A 22,142-nucleotide genomic window follows, 5' to 3' on the forward strand; every position below is an offset into this window, starting at 1 on the left:
GCCAATGTGTGTATCTCAATGAATTGAGAAAGTGGTAAAGTGCATATCTCGATGAGTTCAGCAAGTTGGAAGAAATCCACAATCTGTTCCAAACTTTCTCTGAATATCTTCTAGCAGTGAATGCGATTTGGCTGATATTCAGCCAATGTGTGTATCTCAATGGTATGAGAAACTGGTAAAGTGCTTATCTCGCTGAGTTGAGCAATTTGGAAGAAATCCACAATAGGTTCCAAAGTTTCTCTGAAAACCATCGAGCAGTGAATGCCATTTGGCTGATATTCTGCCAATGTGTGTATCTCAATGAATTGAGAAAGTGGTAAAGTGCTTATCTCGATGAGTTCAGCAAGTTGGAAGAAATCCACAACCTGTTCCAAAGTTTCTCTGAATGTCTTCTAGCAGTGAATGAGATTTGGCTGATATTCTGCCAATGTGTGTATCTCAATGAAATCAGAAACTGGTAAAGTGCTTATCTCGATGAGTTCAGCAAGTTGGAAGAAATCCACAATCTGTTCCAAAGTTTCTCTGAATATCTTCTAGCAGTGAATGAGATTTGCCTGATATTCTGCCATGTGTGTATCTCGATCAAATGAGAAACTGGTAAAGTGCTTATCTCGCTGAGTTCAGCAATTTGGAAGAAATCCACAATAGGTCCCAAAGTTTCTCTGAAAACCATCGAGCAGTGAATGCCATTTGGCTGATATTCAGCCAATGTGTGTATCTCAATGAATTGAGAAAGTGGTAAAGTGCTTGTCTCGATGCGTTCAGCAAGTTGGAAGAAATCCACAATCTGTTCCAAAGTTTCTCTGAATATCTTCTAGCAGTGAATGCGATTTGGCTGATATTCTGCCAATGTGTGTATCTCAATGAAATGAGAAAGTGGTAAAGTGTTTATCTCCATGACTTCAGGAAGTTGGAAGAAATCCACAATCTTTTCCAAAGTTTCTCTGAATACCTATGAGCAGTGAATGCCATGTGGCTGATATTCTGCCCATGTGTGTATCTCAGTGAATTGAGAAATTTGTAAAGTGCTCATCTCCATGAGTTCAGCAAGTTGGAAGAAATCCACAATAGGTTCCAAAGTTTCTCCGAATAACTTCGAGCAGTGAAAGCCATTTGATAATATTCTGCGAATGTGTGCATCTCAATGAATTGAGAAAGTGGTAATGTCCTTCTCTCGGTGAGTTCAGCAATTTGGAAGAAATGCTCTATCGGATCCAAATTTTCTTTGAAAACCTTCGAGCAGTGAATGCCATTTGGCTGATATTCTGCCAATGTGTGTATCTCAGTGAATTGAGAAAGTGGTAAAAAGCTTATCTCGCTGAGTTCAGCAATTTGGAAGAAATCCATAATAGGTTGCAAAGTTTCTCTGAAAACCATCCAGCAGTGAATGCCATTTGGCTGATATTCTGCCAATCTGTGTATCTCAATGAATTGAGAAAGTGGTAAAGTGCTTATCTCGATGAGTTCAGCAAGTTGGAAGAAATCCACAATCTGTTCCAAAGATTCTCTGAATATCTTCGAGCAGTGAATGCGATTTGCCTGATATTCTGCCAATGTGTGTATCTCAGTGAATTGAGAAAGTTGTAAAGTGCTTATCTCGATGAGTTCAGCAAGTTGGAAGAAATCCACAATCTGTTCCAAAGTTTCTCTGAATATCTTCTCGCAGTGAATGCAATTTGGCTGATATTCTGCCAATGTGTGTATCTCAATGAAATGAGAAAGTGGTAAAGCGTTTACCTCCATCACTTCAGGAAGTTGGAAGAAATCCACAATCTGGTCCAAATTTTTTCTGAATACCTTTGAGAAGTGAATGCCATTTGGCTGATATTCTGCCAATGTGTGTATCTCAATGAATTGAGAAAATGGTCAAGTGCTCATCTCGATGAGTTCAGCAAGTTGGAAGAAATCCACAATCTGTTCCAAAGTTTCTCTGAATATCTTCTAGCAGTGAATGCGATTTGGCTGATATTCTGCCAATGTGTGTATCTCAATGAGATGAGAAACTGGTAAAGTGCTTACCTCGCTGAGTTGAGCAATTTGGAAGAAATCCACAATAGGTTTCAAAGTTTCTCTGAAAACCATCGAGCAGTGCATGCCATTAGGCTGATATTCCGCCAATGTGTGTATCTCAATGAATTGAGAAAGTGGTAAAGTGCTTGTCTCGATGAGTTAAGCAAGTTGGAAGAAATCCACTATATGTTCCAAAGTTTCTCTGAATATCTTCCAGCAGTGAATGCGATTTGGCTGATATTCTGCCAATGTGTGTATCTCAATGAAATCAGAAACTGGTAAAGTGCTTATCTCGCTGAGTTCAGCAATTTGGAAGAAATCCACAATAGGTTGCAAAGTTTCTCTGAAAACCATCGAGCAGTGAATGCAATTTGACTGATATTCTGCCAATGTGTGTATCTCAATGAATTGAGAAAGTGGTAAAGTGCTTATCTCGATGAGTTCAGCAAGTTGGAAGGAATTCACAATCTGTTCCAAAGTTTCTCTGAATATCTTCTAGCAGTGAATGCGATTTGGCTGATATACAGCCAATGTGTGTATCTCAATGAATTGAGAAAGTGGTAAAGTGCTTATCTCGATGAGTTCAGCAAGTTGGAAGAAATCCACAATCTGTTCCAAAGTTTCTCTGAATATCTTCTAGCAGTGAATGAGATTTGCCTGATATTCTGCCAATGTGTGTATCTCGATGAAATGAGAATCTGGTAAAGTGCTTATCTCGCTGAGTTCATAATTTGGAAGACATCCACAATAGGTTGCAAAGTTTCTCTGAAAAACATCGAGCAGTGAATGCCATTTGGCTGATATTCAGCCAATGTGTGTATCTCAATGAATTGAGAAAGTGGTAAAGTGCTTATCTCGATGAGTTCAGCAAGTTGGAAGAAATCCACAATCTGTTCCAAAGTTTCTCTGAATATCTTCAAGCAGTGAATGAGATTTGGCTGATATTCTGCCAATGTGTGTATCTCAATGAAATCAGAAACTGGTAAAGTGCTTATCTCGATGAGTTCAGCAAGTTGGAAGAAATGCACAATCTGTTCCAAAGTTTCTCTGAATATCTTCTAGCAGTGAATGCGATTTGGCTGATATTCTGCCAATGTGTGTATCTCAATGAGATGAGAAACTGGTAAAGTGCTTACCTCGCTGAGTTGAGCAATTTGGAAGGAATCCACAATAGGTTGCAAATTTTCTCTGAAAACCATCGAGCAGTGAATGCCATTTGGCTGATATTCAGCCAATGTGTGTATCTCAGTGAAGTGAAAAAGTGGTAAAGTGCTTATCTCGATGAGTTCATAATTTGGAAGACATCCACAATAGGTTGCAAAGTTTCTCTGAAAAACATCGAGCAGTGAATGCCATTTGGCTGATATTCTGCCAATGTGTGTATCTCAATGAATTGAGAAAGTGGTAAAGTGCATATCTCGATGAGTTCAGCAAGTTGGAAGGAATTCACAATCTGTCCCAAAGTTTCTCTGAATATCTTCTAGCAGTGAATGAGATTTGGCTGATATTCTGCCAATGTGTGTATCTCAATGAAATGAGAAACTGGTAAAGTGCTTATCTCGCTGAGTTGAGCAATTTGGAAGACATCCACAATAGGTTGCAAAGTTTCTCTGAAAAACATCGAGCAGTGAATGCCATTTGGCTGATATTCTGCCAATGTGTGTATCTCAATGAATTGAGAAAGTGGTAAAGTGCTTATCTCGATGAGTTCAGCAAGTTGGAAGAAATCCACAATCTGTTCCAAAGTTTCTCTGAATATCTTCTAGCAGTGAATGAGATTTGCCTGATATTCTGCCAATGTGTGTATCTCGATGAAATGAGAATCTGGTAAAGTGCTTATCTCGCTGAGTTCATAATTTGGAAGACATCCACAATAGGTTGCAAAGTTTCTCTGAAAAACATCGAGCAGTGAATGCCATTTGGCTGATATTCAGCCAATGTGTGTATGTCAATGAATTGAGAAAGTGGTAAACTGCTTATCTCGATGAGTTCAGCAAGTTGGAAGAAATCCACAATCTGTTCCAAAGTTTCTCTGAATATCTTCAAGCAGTGAATGAGATTTGGCTGATATTCTGCCAATGTGTGTATCTCAATGAAATCAGTAACTGGTAAAGTGCTTATCTCGATGAGTTCAGCAAGTTGGAAGAAATCCACAATCTGTTCCAAAGTTTCTCTGAATATCTTCTAGCAGTGAATGCGATTTGGCTGATATTCTGCCAATGTGTGTATCTCAATGAGATGAGAAACTGGTAAAGTGCTTACCTCGCTGAGTTGAGCAATTTGGAAGGAATCCACAATAGGTTGCAAATTTTCTCTGAAAACCATCGAGCAGTGAATGCCATTTGGCTGATATTCAGCCAATGTGTGTATCTCAGTGAAGTGAGAAAGTGGTAAAGTGCTTATCTCGATGAGTTCATAATTTGGAAGACATCCACAATAGGTTGCAAAGTTTCTCTGAAAAACATCGAGCAGTGAATGCCATTTGGCTGATATTCTGCCAATGTGTGTATCTCAATGAATTGAGAAAGTGGTAAAGTGCATATCTCGATGAGTTCAGCAAGTTGGAAGGAATTCACAATCTGTCCCAAAGTTTCTCTGAATATCTTCTAGCAGTGAATGCAACTTGGCTGATATTCTGCCAATGTGTGTATCTCAATGAAATGAGAAACTGGTAAAGTGCTTATCTCGCTGAGTTGAGCAATTTGGAAGACATCCATAATAGGTTGCAAAGTTTCTCTGAAAAACATCGAGCAGTGAATGCCATTTGGCTGATATTCTGCCAATGTGTGTATCTCAATGAAATGAGAAAGTGGTAAAGTGTTTAATCCATGGCTTCAGGACGTTGGAAGAAATCCACAATCTGTTCCAAAGTTTCTCTGAATACCTATGAGCAGTGAATGCCATGTGGCTGATATTCTGCCCATGTGTGTATCTCAGTGAATTGAGAAAGTTGTAAAGTGCTCATCTCCATGAGTTCAGCAAGTTGGAAGAAATCCACAATAGGTTCCAAAGTTTCTCCGAATAACTTCGAGCAGTGAATGCCATTTGATAATATTCTGCGAATGTGTGTATCTCAATGAATTGAGAAAGTGGTAATGTCCTTCTCTCGGTGAGTTCAGCAATTTGGAAGAAATGCTCTATCGGATCCAAAGTTTCTTTGAAAACCATCGAGCAGTGAATGCCATTTGGCTGATATTCTGCCAATGTGTGTATCTCAGTGAATTGAGAAAATGGTAAATAGCTTATCTCGCTGAGTTCAGCAATTTGGAAGAAATCCATAATAGGTTCCAAAGTTTCTCTGAAAACCATCGAGCAGTGAATGCCATTTGGCAGATATTCTGCCAATGTGTGTATCTCAATGAATTGAGAAAGTGGTAAAGTGCTTATCCCGATGAGTTCAGCAAGTTGGAAGAAATCCGCAATCTGTTCCAAAGTTTCTCTGAATATCTTCGAGCAGTGAATGCGATTTGCCTGATATTCTGCCAATGTGTGTATCTCAGTGAATTGAGAAAGTTGTAAAGTGCTTATATCGATGAGTTCAGCAAGTTGGAAGAAATCCACAATCTGTTCCAAAGTTTCTCTGAATATCTTCTCGCAGTGAATGCAATTTGGCTGATATTCTGCCAATGTGTGTATCTCAATGAAATGAGAATGTGGTAAAGTGTTTACCTCCATCACTTCAGGAAGTTGGAAGAAATCCACAATCTTGTCCAAATTTTCTCTGAATACCTTTGAGATGTGAATGCCATTTGGCTGATATTCTGCCAATGTGTGTATCTCAATGAATTGAGAAAATGGTCAAGTGCTCATCTCGATGAGTTCAGCAAGTTGGAAGAAATCCACAATCTGTTCCAAAGTTTCTCTGAATATCTTCTAGCAGTGAATGCGATTTGGCTGATATTCTGCCAATGTGTGTATCTCAATGAGATGAGAAACTGGTAAAGTGCTTACCTCGCTGAGTTGAGCAATTTGGAAGAAATCCACAATAGTTTGCAAAGTTTCTCTGAAAACCATCGAGCAGTGAATTCCATTTGGCTGATATTCAGCCAATGTGTGTATCTCAGTGAAGCGAGAAAGTGGTAAAGTGCTTATCTCGATGAGTTCAGCAAGTTGGAAGAAATCCACAATAGGTTGCAAAGTTTGTCTGAAAACCATCGAGCAGTGCATGCCATTAGGCTGATATTCCGCCAATGTGTGTATCTCAATGAATTGAGAAAATGGTAAAATGCTTATCTCGATGAGTTCAGCAAGTTGGAAGAAATCCACAATCTGTTCCAAAGTTTCTCTGAATATCTTCCAGCAGTGAATGCGATTTGGCTGATATTCGGCCAATGTGTGTATCTCAATGAAATGAGAAACTGGTAAAGTGCTTATCTCGCTGAGTTCAGCAATTTGGAAGAAATCCACAATAGGTTGCAAAGTTTCTCTGAAAACCATCGAGCAGTGAATGCCATTTGGCTGATATTCTGCCAATGTGTGTATCTCAATGAATTGCGAAAGTGGTAAAGTGCTTATCTCGATGAGTTCAGCAAGTTGGAAGGAATTCACAATCTGTTCCAAAGTTTCTCTGAATATCTTCTAGCAGTGAATGCAATTTGGCTGATATTCTGCCAATGTGTGTATCTCAATGAAATGAGAAAGTGGTAAAGTGTTTATCTCCATGACTTCAGGAAGTTGGAAGAAATCCACAATCTGTTCCAAATTTTCTCTGAATACCTTTGAGCAGTGAATGCCATTTGGCTGATATTCTGCCAATATGTGTATCTCAATGAAATGCGAAAGAGGTCAAGGGCTCATCTCGATGAGTTCAGCAAGTTGGAAGAAATCCACAATCTGTTCCAAAGTTACTCTGAATATCTTCTAGCAGTGAATGCCATTTGGCTGATATTCTGCCAATGTGTGTATCTCAATGAGATGAGAAACTGGTAAAGTGCTTACCTCGCTGAGTTGAGCAATTTGGAAGAAATCCACAATAGTTTGCAAAGTATCTCTGAAAACCATCGAGCAGTGAATTCCATTTGGCTGATATTCAGCCAATGTGTGTATCTCAGTGAAGCGAGAAAGTGGTAAAGTGCTTATCTCGATGAGTTCAGCAAGTTGGAAGAAATCCACAATAGGTTGCAAAGTTTCTCTGAAAACCATCGAGCAGTGCATGCCATTAGGCTGATATTCCGCCAATGTGTGTATCTCAATGAATTGAGAAAGTGGTAAAGTGCTTATCTCGATGAGTTCAGCACGTTGGAAGAAATCCACAATCTGTTCCAAAGTTTCTCTGAATATCTTCCAGCAGTGAATGCGATTTGGCTGATATTCTGCCAATGTGTGTATCTCAATGAAATGAGAAACTGGTAAAGTGCTTATCTCGCTGAGTTCAGCAATTTGGAAGAAATCCACAATATGTTGCAAAGTTTCTCTGAAAACCATCGAGCAGTGAATGCAATTTGACTGATATTCTGCCAATGTGTGTATCTCAATGAATTGCGAAAGTGGTAAAGTGCTTATCTCGATGAGTTCAGCAAGTTGGAAGGAATTCACAATCTGTTCCAAAGTTTCTCTGAATATCTTCTAGCAGTGAATGCGATTTGGCTGATATACAGCCAATGTGTGTATCTCAATGAATTGAGAAAGTGGTAAAGTGCTTATCTCGATGAGTTCAGCAAGTTGGAAGAAATCCACAATCTGTTCCAAAGTTTCTCTGAATATCTTCTAGCAGTGAATGAGATTTGCCTGATATTCTGCCAATGTGTGTATCTCGATGAAATGAGAATCTGGTAAAGTGATTATCTCGCTGAGTTCATAATTTGGAAGACATCCACAATAGGTTGCAAAGTTTCTCTGAAAAACATCGAGTAGTGAATGCCATTTGGCTGATATTCAGCCAATGTGTGTATCTCAATGAATTGAGAAAGTGGTAAAGTGCTTATCTCGATGAGTTCAGCAAGTTGGAAGAAATCCACAACCTGTTCCAAAGTTTCTCTGAACATCTTCAAGCAGTGAATGAGATTTGGCTGATATTCTGCCAATGTGTGTATCTCAATGAAATCAGAAACTGGGAAAGTGCTTATCTCGATGAGTTCAGCAAGTTGGAAGAAATCCACAATCTGTTCCAAAGTTTCTCTGAATATCTTCCAGCAGTGAATGCGATTTGGCTGATATTCTGACAATGTGTGTATCTCAATGAGATGAGAAACTGGTAAAGTGCTTACCTCGCTGAGTTGAGCAATTTGGAAGGAATCCACAATAGGTTGCAAAGTTTCTCTGAAAACCATCGAGCAGTGAATGCCATTTGGCTGATATTCAGCCAATGTGTGTATCTCAGTGAAGTGAGAAAGTGGTAAAGTGCTTATCTCGATGAGTTCATAATTTGGAAGACATCCACAATAGGTTGCAAAGTTTCTCTGAAAAACATCGAGCAGTGAATGCCATTTGGCTGATATTCTGCCAATGTGTGTATCTCAATGAATTGAGAAAGTGGTAAAGTGCTTATCTCGATGAGTTCAGCAAGTTGGAAGAAATCCACAACCTGTTCCAAAGTTTCTCTGAATGTCTTCTAGCAGTGAATGAGATTTGGCTGATATTCTGCCAATGTGTGTATCTCAATGAAATCAGAAACTGGTAAAGTGCTTATCTCGATGAGTTCAGCAAGTTGGAAGAAATCCACAATCTGTTCCAAAGTTTCTCTGAATATCTTCGAGCAGTGAATGAGATTTGCCTGATATTCTGCCAATGTGTGTATCTCAATCAAATGAGAAACTGGTAAAGTGCTTATCTCGCTGAGTTCAGCAATTTGGAAGAAATCCACAATAGGTTCCAAAGTTTCTCTGAAAACCATCGAGCAGTGAATGCCATTTGGCTGATATTCAGCCAATGTGTGTATCTCAATGAATTGAGAAAGTGGTAAAGTGCTTGTCTCGATGCGTTCAGCAAGTTGGAAGAAATCCACAATCTGTTCCAAAGTTTCTCTGAATATCTTCTAGCAGTGAATGCGATTTGGCTGATATTCTGCCAATGTGTGTATCTCAATGAAATGAGAAAGTGGTAAAGTGTTTATCTCCATGACTTCAGGAAGTTGGAAGAAATCCACAATCTGTTCCAAAGTTTCTCAGAATACCTATGAGCAGTGAATGCCATGTGGCTGATATTCTGCCCATGTGTGTATCTCAGTGAATTGAGAAATTTGTAAAGTGCTCATCTCCATGAGTTCAGCAAGTTGGAAGAAATCCACAATAGGTTCCAAAGTTTCTCCGAATAACTTCGAGCAGTGAAAGCCATTTGATAATATTCTGCGAATGTGTGCATCTCAATGAATTGAGAAAGTGGTAATGTCCTTCTCTCGGTGAGTTCAGCAATTTGGAAGAAATGCTCTATCGGATCCAAAGTTTCTTTGAAAACCTTCGAGCAGTGAATGCCATTTGGCTGATATTCTGCCAATGTGTGTATCTCAGTGAATTGAGAAAGTGGTAAAAAGCTTATCTCGCTGAGTTCAGCAATTTGGAAGAAATCCATAATAGGTTGCAAAGTTTCTCTGAAAACCATCGAGCAGTGAATGCCATTTGGCTGATATTCTGCCAATATATGTATCTCAATGAATTGAGAAAGTGGTAAAGTGCTTATCTCGATGAGTTCAGCAAGTTGGAAGAAATCCACAATCTGTTCCAAAGTTTCTCTGAATATCTTCGAGCAGTGAATGCGATTTGGCTGATATTCTGCCAATGTGTGTATCTCAATGAGATGAGAAACTGGTAAAGTGCTTATCTCGCTGAGTTGAGCAATTTGGAAGAAATCCACATTAGGTTCCAAAGTTTCTCTGAAAACCATCGAGCAGTGAATGCCATTTGGCTGATATTCATCCAATGTGTGTATCTCAATGAATTGAGAAAGTGGTAAAGTGCTTATCTCGATGAGTTCAGCAAGTTGGAAGAAATCCACAATCTGTTCCAAAGTTTCTCTGAATATCTTCTAGCAGTAAATGAGATTTGGCTGATATTCTGCCAATGAGTGTATCTCAATGAAATGAGAAACTGGTAAAGTGCTTATCTCGATGAGTTCAGCAAGTTGGAAGAAATCCACAATCTGTTCCAAAGTTTCTCTGAATATCTTCTAGCAGTGAATGAGATTTGCCTGATATTCTGCCAATGTGTGTATCTCAATGAAATCAGAAACTGGTAAAGTGCTTATCTCGCTGAGTTCAGCAATTTGGAAGAAATCCACAATAGGTTGCAAAGTATCTCTGTAAACCATCGAGCAGTGAATGCCATTAGGCTGATATTCTGCCAATGTGTGTATCTCCATGAATTGAGAAAGTGGTAAAGTGTTTATCTCGATGCGTTCAGCAAGTTGGAAGAAATCCACCATCTGTTCCAAAGTTTCTCTGAATATCATCTAGCAGTGAATGCGATTTGGCTGATATTCTGCCAATGTGTGTATCTCAATGAAATGAGAAAGTGGTAAAGTGTTTATCTCCATGACTTCAGGAAGTTGGAAGAAATCCACAATCTGTTCCAAAGTTTCTCTGAATACCTATGAGCAGTGAATGCCATGTGGCTGATATTCTGCCCATGTGTGTATCTCAGTGAATTGAGAAAGTTGTAAAGTGCTCATCTCCATGAGTTCAGCAAGTTGGAAGAAATCCACAATAGATTCCAAAGTTTCTCCGAATAACTTCGAGCAGTGAATGCCATTTGATAATATTCTGCGAATGTCTGTATCTCAATGAATTGAGAAAGTGGTAATGTCCTTCTCTCGGTGAGTTCAGCAATTTGGAAGAAATGCTCTATCGGATCCAAAGTTTCTTTGAAAACCATCCAGCAGTGAATGCCATTTGGCTGATATTCAGCCAATGTGTGTATCTCAGTGAAGTGAGAAAGTGGTAAAGTGCTTATCTCGATGAGTTCAGCAAGTTGGAAGAAATCCACAATAGGTTGCAAAGTTTGTCTGAAAACAATCGAGCAGTGCATGCCATTAGGCTGATATTCCGCCAATGTGTGTATCTCAATGAATTGAGAAAGTGGTAAAGTGCTTATCTCGATGAGTTCAGCAAGTTGGAAGAAATCCACAATCTGTTCCAAAGTTTCTCTGAATATCTTCGAGCAGTGAATGCGATTTGGCTGATATTCTGCCAATGTGTGTATCTCAGTGTATTGAGAAAGTTGTAAAGTGCTTATCTCGATGAGTTCAGCAAGTTGGAAGAAATCCAAAATCTGTTCCAAAGATTCTCTGAATATCTTCTCGCAGTGAATGCAATTTGGCTGATATTCTGCCAATGTGTGTATCTCAATGAAATGAGAAAGTGGTAAAGTGTTTACCTCCATCACTTCAGGAAGTTGGAAGTAATCCACAATCTGGTCCAAATTTTCTCTGAATACCTTTGAGAAGTGAATGCCATTTGGCAGATATTCTGCCAATGTGTGTATCTCCATGAATTGAGAAAATGGTCAAGTGCTCATCTCGATGAGTTCAGCAAGTTGGAAGAAATCCACAATCTGTTCCAAAGTTTCTCTGAATATCTTCTAGCAGTGAATGCGATTTGGCTGATATTCTGCCAATGTGTGTATCTCAATGAGATGAGAAACTGGTAAAGTGCTTACCTCGCTGAGTTGAGCAATTTGGAAGGAATCCACAATAGGTTGCAAAGTTTCTCTGAAAACCATCGAGCAGTGAATGCCATTTGGCTGATATTCAGCCAATGTGTGTATCTCAGTGAAGTGAGAAAGTGGTAAAGTGCTTATCTCGATGAGTTCATAATTTGGAAGACATCCACAATAGGTTGCAAAGTTTCTCTGAAAAACATCGAGCAGTGAATGCCATTTGGCTGATATTCTGCCAATGTGTTTATCTCAATGAATTGAGAAAGTGGTAAAGTGCATATCTCGATGAGTTCAGCAAGTTGGAAGAAATCCACAATCTGTTCCAAAGTTTCTCTGAATATCTTCTAGCAGTGAATGCGATTTGGCTGATATTCAGCCAATGTGTGTATCTCAATGGTATGAGAAACTGGTAAAGTGCTTATCTCGCTGAGTTGAGCAATTTGGAAGAAATCCACAATAGGTTCCAAAGTTTCTCTGAAAACCATCGAGCAGTGAATGCCATTTGGCTGATATTCTGCCAATGTGTGTATCTCAATTTATTGAGAAAGTGGTAAAGTGCTTATCTCGATGAGTTCAGCAAGTTGGAAGAAATCCACAACCTGTTCCAAAGTTTCTCTGAATGTCTTCTAGCAGTGAATGAGATTTGGCTGATATTCTGCCAATGTGTGTATCTCAATGAAATCAGAAACTGGTAAAGTGCTTATCTCGATGAGTTCAGCAAGTTGGAAGAAATCCAGAATCTGTTCCAAAGTTTCTCTGAATATCTTCTAGCAGTGAATGAGATTTGCCTGATATTCTGCCATGTGTGTATCTCGATCAAATGAGAAACTGGTAAAGTGCTTATCTCGCTGAGTTCAGCAATTTGGAAGAAATCCACAATAGGTCCCAAAGTTTCTCTGAAAACCATCGAGCAGTGAATGCCATTTGGCTGATATTCAGCCAATGTGTGTATCTCAATGAATTGAGAAAGTGGTAAAGTGCTTATCTCGATGCGTTCAGCAAGTTGGAAGAAATCCACAATCTGTTCCAAAGTTTCTCTGAATATCTTCTAGCAGTGAATGCGATTTGGCTGATATTCTGCCAATGTGTGTATCTCAATGAAATGAGAAAGTGGTAAAGTGTTTATCTCCATGACTTCAGGAAGTTGGAAGAAATCCACAATCTGTTCCAAAGTTTCTCAGAATACCTATGAGCAGTGAATGCCATGTGGCTGATATTCTGCCCATGTGTGTATCTCAGTGAATTGAGAAATTTGTAAAGTGCTCATCTCCATGAGTTCAGCAAGTTGGAAGAAATCCACAATAGGTTCCAAAGTTTCTCCGAATAACTTCGAGCAGTGAATGCCATTTGATAATATTCTGCGAATGTGTGCATCTCAATGAATTGAGAAAGTGGTAATGTCCTTCTCTCGGTGAGTTCAGCAATTTGGAAGAAATGCTCTATCGGATCCAAAGTTTCTTTGAAAACCTTCGAGCAGTGAATGCCATTTGGCTGATATTCTGCCAATGTGTGTGTCTCAGTGAATTGAGAAAGTGGTAATAAGCTTATCTCCCTGAGTTCAGCAATTTGGAAGAAATCCATAATAGGTTGCAAAGTTTCTCTGAAAACCATCGAGCAGTGAATGCCATTTGGCTGATATTCTGCCAATGTGTGTATCTCAATGAATTGAGAAAGTGGTAAAGTGCTTATCTCGATGAGTTCAGCAAGTTGGAAGAAATCCACAATCTGTTCCAAAGTTTCTCTGAATATCTTCGAGCAGTGAATGCGATTTGCCTGATATTCTGCCAATGTGTGTATCTCAGTGAATTGAGAAAGTTGTAAAGTGCTTATCTCGATGAGTTCAGCAAGTTGGAAGAAATCCACAATCTGTTCCAAAGTTTCTCTGAATATCTTCTCGCAGTGAATGCAATTTGGCTGATATTCTGCCAATGTGTGTATCTCAATGAAATGAGAAAGTGGTAAAGTGTTTACCTCCATCACTTCAGGAAGTTGGAAGAAATCCACAATCTGGTCCAAAGTTTCTCTGAAAACCATCGAGCAGTGAATGCCATTTGGCTGATATTCAGCCAATGTGTGAATCTCAGTGAAGTGAGAAAGTGGTAAAGTGCTTATCTCGATGAGTTCAGCAAGTTGGAAGAAATCCACAATAGGTTGCAAAGTTTCTCTGAAAACCATCGAGCAGTGAATGCGATTTGGCTGATATTCTGCCAATGTGTGTATCTCAATGAAATGAGAAACTGGTAAAGTGCTTATCTCGCTGAGTTCAGCAATTTGGAAGAAATCCACAATAGGTTGCAAAGTTTCTCTGAAAACCATCGAGCAGTGAATGCCATTTGGCTGATATTCAGCCAATGTGTGTATCTCAGTGAATTGAGAAAGTGGTAAAGTGCTTATCTCGATGAGTTCAGCAAGTTGGAAGAAATCCACAACCTGTTCCAAAGTTTCTCTGAATGTCTTCTAGCAGTGAATGAGATTTGGCTGATATTCTGCCAAAGTGTGTATCTCAATGAAATCAGAAACTGGTAAAGTGCTTATCTCGATGTGTTCAGCAAGTTGGAAGAAATCCACAATCTGTTCCAAAGTTTCTCTGAATATCTTCTAGCAGTGAATGAGATTTGCCTGATATTCTGCCAATGTGTGTATCTCAATCAAATGAGAAAGTGGTAAAGTGTTTAATCCATGGCTTCAGGACGTTGGAAGAAATCCACCATCTGTTCCAAAGATTCTCTGAATATCTTCTCGCAGTGAACGCAATTTGGCTGATATTCTGCCAATGTGTGTATCTCAATGAAATGAGAAAGTGGTAAAGTGTTTACCTCCATCACTACAGGAAGTTGGAAGTAATCCACAATCTGGTCCAAATTTTCTCTGAATACCTTTGAGAAGTGAATGCCATTTGGCAGACATTCTGCCAATGTGTGTATCTCCATGAATTGAGAAAATGGTCAAGTGCTCATCTCGATGAGTTCAGCAAGTTGGAAGAAATCCACAATCTGTTCCAAAGTTTCTCTGAATATCTTCTAGCAGTGAATGCGATTTGGCTGATATTCTGCCAATGTGTGTATCTCAATGAGATGAGAAACTGGTAAAGTGCTTATCTCGCTGAGTTGAGCAATTTGGAAGAAATCCACATTAGGTTCCAAAGTTTCTCTGAAAACCATCGAGCAGTGAATGCCATTTGGCTGATATTCATCCAATGTGTGTATCTCAATTAATTGAGAAAGTCGTAAAGTGCTTATCTCGATGAGTTCAGCAAGTTGGAAGAAATCCACAATCTGTTCCAAAGTTTCTCTGAATATCTTCTAGCAGTGAATGAGATTTGGCTGATATTCTGCCAATGAGTGTATCTCAATGAAATGAGAAACTGGTAAAGTGCTTATCTCGATGAGTTCAGCAAGTTGGAAGAAATCCACAATCTGTTCCAAAGTTTCTCTGAATATCTTCTAGCAGTGAATGAGATTTGCCTGATATTCTGCCAATGTGTGTATCTCAATGAAATCAGAAACTGGTAAAGTGCTTATCTCGCTGAGTTCAGCAATTTGGAAGAAATCCACAATAGGTTGCAAAGTATCTCTGTAAACCATCGAGCAGTGAATGCCATTAGGCTGATATTCTGCCAATGTGTGTATCTCCATGAATTGAGAAAGTGGTAAAGTGCTTATCTCGATGCGTTCAGCAAGTTGGAAGAAATCCACCATCTGTTCCAAAGTTTCTCTGAATATCATCTAGCAGTGAATGCGATTTGGCTGATATTCTGCCAATGTGTGTATCTCAATGAAATGAGAAAGTGGTAAAGTGTTTATCTCCATGACTTCAGGAAGTTGGAAGAAATCCACAATCTGTTCCAAAGTTTCTCTGAATACCTATGAGCAGTGAATGCCATGTGGCTGATATTCTGCCCATGTGTGTATCTCAGTGAATTGAGAAAGTTGTAAAGTGCTCATCTCCATGAGTTCAGCAAGTTGGAAGAAATCCACAATAGGTTCCAAAGTTTCTCCGAATAACTTCGAGCAGTGAATGCCATTTGATAATATTCTGCGAATGTGTGTATCTCAATGAATTGAGAAAGTGGTAATGTCCTTCTCTCGGTGAGTTCAGCAATTTGGAAGAAATGCTCAATCGGATCCAAAGTTTCTTTGAAAACCATCCAGCAGTGAATGCCATTTGGCTGATATTCAGCCAATGTGTGTATCTCAGTGAAGTGAGAAAGTGGTAAAGTGCTTATCTCGATGAGTTCAGCAAGTTGGAAGAAATCCACAATAGGTTGCAAAGTTTGTCTGAAAACAATCGAGCAGTGCATGCCATTAGGCTGATATTCCGCCAATGTGTGTATCTCAATGAATTGAGAAAGTGGTAAAGTGCTTATCTCGATGAGTTCAGCAAGTTGGAAGAAATCCACAATCTGTTCCAAAGTTTCTCTGAATATCTTCGAGCAGTGAATGCGATTTGGCTGATATTCTGCCAATGTGTGTATCTCAGTGTATTGAGAAAGTTGTAAAGTGCTTATCTCGATGAGTTCAGCAAGTTGGAAGAAATCCAAAATCTGTTCCAAAGATTCTCTGAATATCTTCTCGCAGTGAATGCAATTTGGCTGATATTCTGCCAATGTGTGTATCTCAATGAAATGAGAAAGTGGTAAAGTGTTTACCTCCATCACTTCAGGAAGTTGGAAGTAATCCACAATCTGGTCCAAATTTTCTCTGAATACCTTTGAGAAGTGAATGCCATTTGGCAGATATTCTGCCAATGTGTGTATCTCCATGAATTGAGAAAATGGTCAAGTGCTCATCTCGATGAGTTCAGCAAGTTGGAAGAAATCCACAATCTGTTCCAAAGTTTCTCTGAATATCTTCTAGCAGTGAATGCGATTTGGCTGATATTCTGCCAATGTGTGTATCTCAATGAGATGAGAAACTGGTAAAGTGCTTACCTCGCTGAGTTGAGCAATTTGGAAGGAATCCACAATAGGTTGCAAAGTTTCTCTGAAAACCATCGAGCAGTGAATGCCATTTGGCTGATATTCAGCCAATGTGTGTATCTCAGTGAAGTGAGAAAGTGGTAAAGTGCTTATCTCGATGAGTTCATAATTTGGAAGACATCCACAATAGGTTGCAAAGTTTCTCTGAAAAACATCGAGCAGTGAATGCCATTTGGCTGATATTCTGCCAATGTGTGTATCTCAATGAATTGAGAAAGTGGTAAAGTGCATATCTCGATGAGTTCAGCAAGTTGGAAGAAATCCACAATCTGTTCCAAAGTTTCTCTGAATATCTTCTAGCAGTGAATGCGATTTGGCTGATATTCAGCCAATGTGTGTATCTCAATGGTATGAGAAACTGGTAAAGTGCTTATCTCGCTGAGTTGAGCAATTTGGAAGAAATCCACAATAGGTTCCAAAGTTTCTCTGAAAACCATCGAGCAGTGAATGCCATTTGGCTGATATTCTGCCAATGTGTGTATCTCAATGAATTGAGAAAGTGGTAAAGTGCTTATCTCGATGAGTTCAGCAAGTTGGAAGAAATCCACAACCTGTTCCAAAGTTTCTCTGAATGTCTTCTAGCAGTGAATGAGATTTGGCTGATATTCTGCCAATGTGTGTATCTCAATGAAATCAGAAACTGGTAAAGTGCTTATCTCGATGAGTTCAGCAAGTTGGAAGAAATCCACAATCTGTTCCAAAGTTTCTCTGAATATCTTCTAGCAGTGAATGAGATTTGCCTGATATTCTGCCATGTGTGTATCTCGATCAAATGAGAAACTGGTAAAGTGCTTATCTCGCTGAGTTCAGCAATTTGGAAGAAATCCACAATAGGTCCCAAAGTTTCTCTGAAAACCATCGAGCAGTGAATGCCATTTGGCTGATATTCAGCCAATGTGTGTATCTCAATGAATTGAGAAAGTGGTAAAGTGCTTGTCTCGATGCGTTCAGCAAGTTGGAAGAAATCCACAATCTGTTCCAAAGTTTCTCTGAATATCTTCTAGCAGTGAATGCGATTTGGCTGATATTCTGCCAATGTGTGTATCTCAATGAAATGAGAAAGTGGTAAAGTGTTTATCTCCATGACTTCAGGAAGTTGGAAGAAATCCACAATCTTTTCCAAAGTTTCTCTGAATACCTATGAGCAGTGAATGCCATGTGGCTGATATTCTGCCCATGTGTGTATCTCAGTGAATTGAGAAATTTGTAAAGTGCTCATCTCCATGAGTTCAGCAAGTTGGAAGAAATCCACAATAGGTTCCAAAGTTTCTCCGAATAACTTCGAGCAGTGAAAGCCATTTGATAATATTCTGCGAATGTGTGCATCTCAATGAATTCAGAAAGTGGTAATGTCCTTCTCAGCAATTTGGAAGAAATGCTCTATCGGATCCAAAGTTTCTTTGAAAACCTTCGAGCAGTGAATGCCATTTGGCTGATATTCTGCCAATGTGTGTATCTCAGTGAATTGAGAAAGTGGTAAAAAGCTTATCTCGCTGAGTTCAGCAATTTGGAAGAAATCCATAATAGGTTGCAAAGTTTCTCTGAAAACCATCCAGCAGTGAATGCCATTTGGCTGATATTCTGCCAATCTGTGTATCTCAATGAATTGAGAAAGTGGTAAAGTGCTTATCTCGATGAGTTCAGCAAGTTGGAAGAAATCCACAATCTGTTCCAAAGTTTCTCTGAATATCTTCGAGCAGTGAATGCGATTTGCCTGATATTCTGCCAATGTGTGTATCTCAGTGAATTGAGAAAGTTGTAAAGTGCTTATCTCGATGAGTTCAGCAAGTTGGAAGAAATCCACAATCTGTTCCAAAGTTTCTCTGAATATCTTCTCGCAGTGAATGCAATTTGGCTGATATTCTGCCAATGTGTGTATCTCAATGAAATGAGAAAGTGGTAAAGCGTTTACCTCCATCACTTCAGGAAGTTGGAAGAAATCCACAATCTGGTCCAAATTTTTTCTGAATACCTTTGAGAAGTGAATGCCATTTGGCTGATATTCTGCCAATGTGTGTATCTCAATGAATTGAGAAAATGGTCAAGTGCTCATCTCGATGAGTTCAGCAAGTTGGAAGAAATCCACAATCTGTTCCAAAGTTTCTCTGAATATCTTCTAGCAGTGAATGAGATTTGGCTGATATTCTGCCAATGAGTGTATCTCAATGAAATGAGAAACTGGTAAAGTGCTTATCTCGATGAGTTCAGCAAGTTGGAAGAAATCCACAATCTGTTCCAAAGTTTCTCTGAATATCTTCTAGCAGTGAATGCGATTTGGCTGATATTCTGCCAATGTGTGTATCTCAATGAGATGAGAAACTGGTAAAGTGCTTACCTCGCTGAGTTGAGCAATTTGGAAGAAATCCACAATAGGTTTCAAAGTTTCTCTGAAAACCATCGAGCAGTGCATGCCATTAGGCTGATATTCCGCCAATGTGTGTATCTCAATGAATTGAGAAAGTGGTAAAGTGCTTGTCTCGATGAGTTAAGCAAGTTGGAAGAAATCCACTATATGTTCCAAAGTTTCTCTGAATATCTTCCAGCAGTGAATGCGATTTGGCTGATATTCTGCCAATGTGTGTATCTCAATGAAATCAGAAACTGGTAAAGTGCTTATCTCGCTGAGTTCAGCAATTTGGAAGAAATCCACAATAGGTTGCAAAGTTTCTCTGAAGACCATCGAGCAGTGAATGCAATTTGACTGATATTCTGCCAATGTGTGTATCTCAATGAATTGAGAAAGTGGTAAAGTGCTTATCTCGATGAGTTCAGCAAGTTGGAAGGAATTCACAATCTGTTCCAAAGTTTCTCTGAATATCTTCTAGCAGTGAATGCGATTTGGCTGATATACAGCCAATGTGTGTATCTCAATGAATTGAGAAAGTGGTAAAGTGCTTATCTCGATGAGTTCAGCAAGTTGGAAGAAATCCACAATCTGTTCCAAAGTTTCTCTGAATATCTTCCAGCAGTGAATGAGATTTGCCTGATATTCTGCCAATGTGTGTATCTCGATGAAATGAGAATCTGGTAAAGTGCTTATCTCGCTGAGTTCATAATTTGGAAGACATCCACAATAGGTTGCAAAGTTTCTCTGAAAAACATCGAGCAGTGAATGCCATTTGGCTGATATTCAGCCAATGTGTGTATCTCAATGAATTGAGAAAGTGGTAAAGTGCTTATCTCGATGAGTTCAGCAAGTTGGAAGAAATCCACAATCTGTTCCAAAGTTTCTCTGAATATCTTCAAGCAGTGAATGAGATTTGGCTGATATTCTGCCAATGTGTGTATCTCAATGAAATCAGAAACTGGTAAAGTGCTTATCTCGATGAGTTCAGCAAGTTGGAAGAAATGCACAATCTGTTCCAAAGTTTCTCTGAATATCTTCTAGCAGTGAATGCGATTTGGCTGATATTCTGCCAATGTGTGTATCTCAATGAGATGAGAAACTGGTAAAGTGCTTACCTCGCTGAGTTGAGCAATTTGGAAGGAATCCACAATAGGTTGCAAATTTTCTCTGAAAACCATCGAGCAGTGAATGCCATTTGGCTGATATTCAGCCAATGTGTGTATCTCAGTGAAGTGAAAAAGTGGTAAAGTGCTTATCTCGATGAGTTCATAATTTGGAAGACATCCACAATAGGTTGCAAAGTTTCTCTGAAAAACATCGAGCAGTGAATGCCATTTGGCTGATATTCTGCCAATGTGTGTATCTCAATGAATTGAGAAAGTGGTAAAGTGCATATCTCGATGAGTTCAGCAAGTTGGAAGGAATTCACAATCTCTCCCAAAGTTTCTCTGAATATCTTCTAGCAGTGAATGAGATTTGGCTGATATTCTGCCAATGTGTGTATCTCAATGAAATGAGAAACTGGTAAAGTGCTTATCTCGCTGAGTTGAGCAATTTGGAAGACATCCACAATAGGTTGCAAAGTTTCTCTGAAAAACATCGAGCAGTGAATGCCATTTGGCTGATATTCTGCCAATGTGTGTATCTCAATGAATTGAGAAAGTGGTAAAGTGCTTATCTCGATGAGTTCAGCAAGTTGGAAGAAATCCACAATCTGTTCCAAAGTTTCTCTGAATATCTTCTAGCAGTGAATGAGATTTGCCTGATATTCTGCCAATGTGTGTATCTCGATGAAATGAGAATCTGGTAAAGTGCTTATCTCGCTGAGTTCATAATTTGGAAGACATCCACAATAGGTTGCAAAGTTTCTCTGAAAAACATCGAGCAGTGAATGCCATTTGGCTGATATTCAGCCAATGTGTGTATCTCAATGAATTGAGAAAGTGGTAAACTGCTTATCTCGATGAGTTCAGCAAGTTGGAAGAAATCCACAATCTGTTCCAAAGTTTCTCTGAATATCTTCAAGCAGTGAATGAGATTTGGCTGATATTCTGCCAATGTGTGTATCTCAATGAAATCAGAAACTGGTAAAGTGCTTATCTCGATGAGTTCAGCAAGTTGGAAGAAATCCACAATCTGTTCCAAAGTTTCTCTGAATATCTTCTAGCAGTGAATGCGATTTGGCTGATATTCTGCCAATGTGTGTATCTCAATGAGATGAGAAACTGGTAAAGTGCTTACCTCGCTGAGTTGAGCAATTTGGAAGGAATCCACAATAGGTTGCAAATTTTCTCTGAAAACCATCGAGCAGTGAATGCCATTTGGCTGATATTCAGCCAATGTGTGTATCTCAGTGAAGTGAGAAAGTGGTAAAGTGCTTATCTCGATGAGTTCATAATTTGGAAGACATCCACAATAGGTTGCAAAGTTTCTCTGAAAAACATCGAGCAGTGAATGCCATTTGGCTGATATTCTGCCAATGTGTGTATCTCAATGAATTGAGAAAGTGGTAAAGTGCATATCTCGATGAGTTCAGCAAGTCGGAAGGAATTCACAATCTGTCCCAAAGTTTCTCTGAATATCTTCTAGCAGTGAATGCAACTTGGCTGATATTCTGCCAATGTGTGTATCTCAATGAAATGAGAAACTGGTAAAGTGCTTATCTCGCTGAGTTGAGCAATTTGGAAGACATCCATAATAGGTTGCAAAGTTTCTCTGAAAAACATCGAGCAGTGAATGCCATTTGGCTGATATTCTGCCAATGTGTGTATCTCAATGAAATGAGAAAGTGGTAAAGTGTTTAATCCATGGCTTCAGGACGTTGGAAGAAATCCACAATCTGTTCCAAAGTTTCTCTGAATACCTATGAGCAGTGAATGCCATGTGGCTGATATTCTGCCCATGTGTGTATCTCAGTGAATTGAGAAAGTTGTAAAGTGCTCATCTCCATGAGTTCAGCAAGTTGGAAGAAATCCACAGTAGGTTCCAAAGTTTCTCCGAATAACTTCGAGCAGTGAATGCCATTTGATAATATTCTGCGAATGTGTGTATCTCAATGAATTGAGAAAGTGGTAATGTCCTTCTCTCGGTGAGTTCAGCAATTTGGAAGAAATGCTCTATCGGATCCAAAGTTTCTTTGAAAACCATCGAGCAGTGAATGCCATTTGGCTGATATTCTGCCAATGTGTGTATCTCAGTGAATTGAGAAAATGGTAAATAG

Source organism: Carcharhinus amblyrhynchos, chromosome 11 (genome assembly GCF_965287045.1).
Source record: "Carcharhinus amblyrhynchos chromosome 11, sCarAmb.v2.hapA, whole genome shotgun sequence".
NCBI classification, from domain to species: Eukaryota; Metazoa; Chordata; class Chondrichthyes; order Carcharhiniformes; family Carcharhinidae; genus Carcharhinus; species Carcharhinus amblyrhynchos.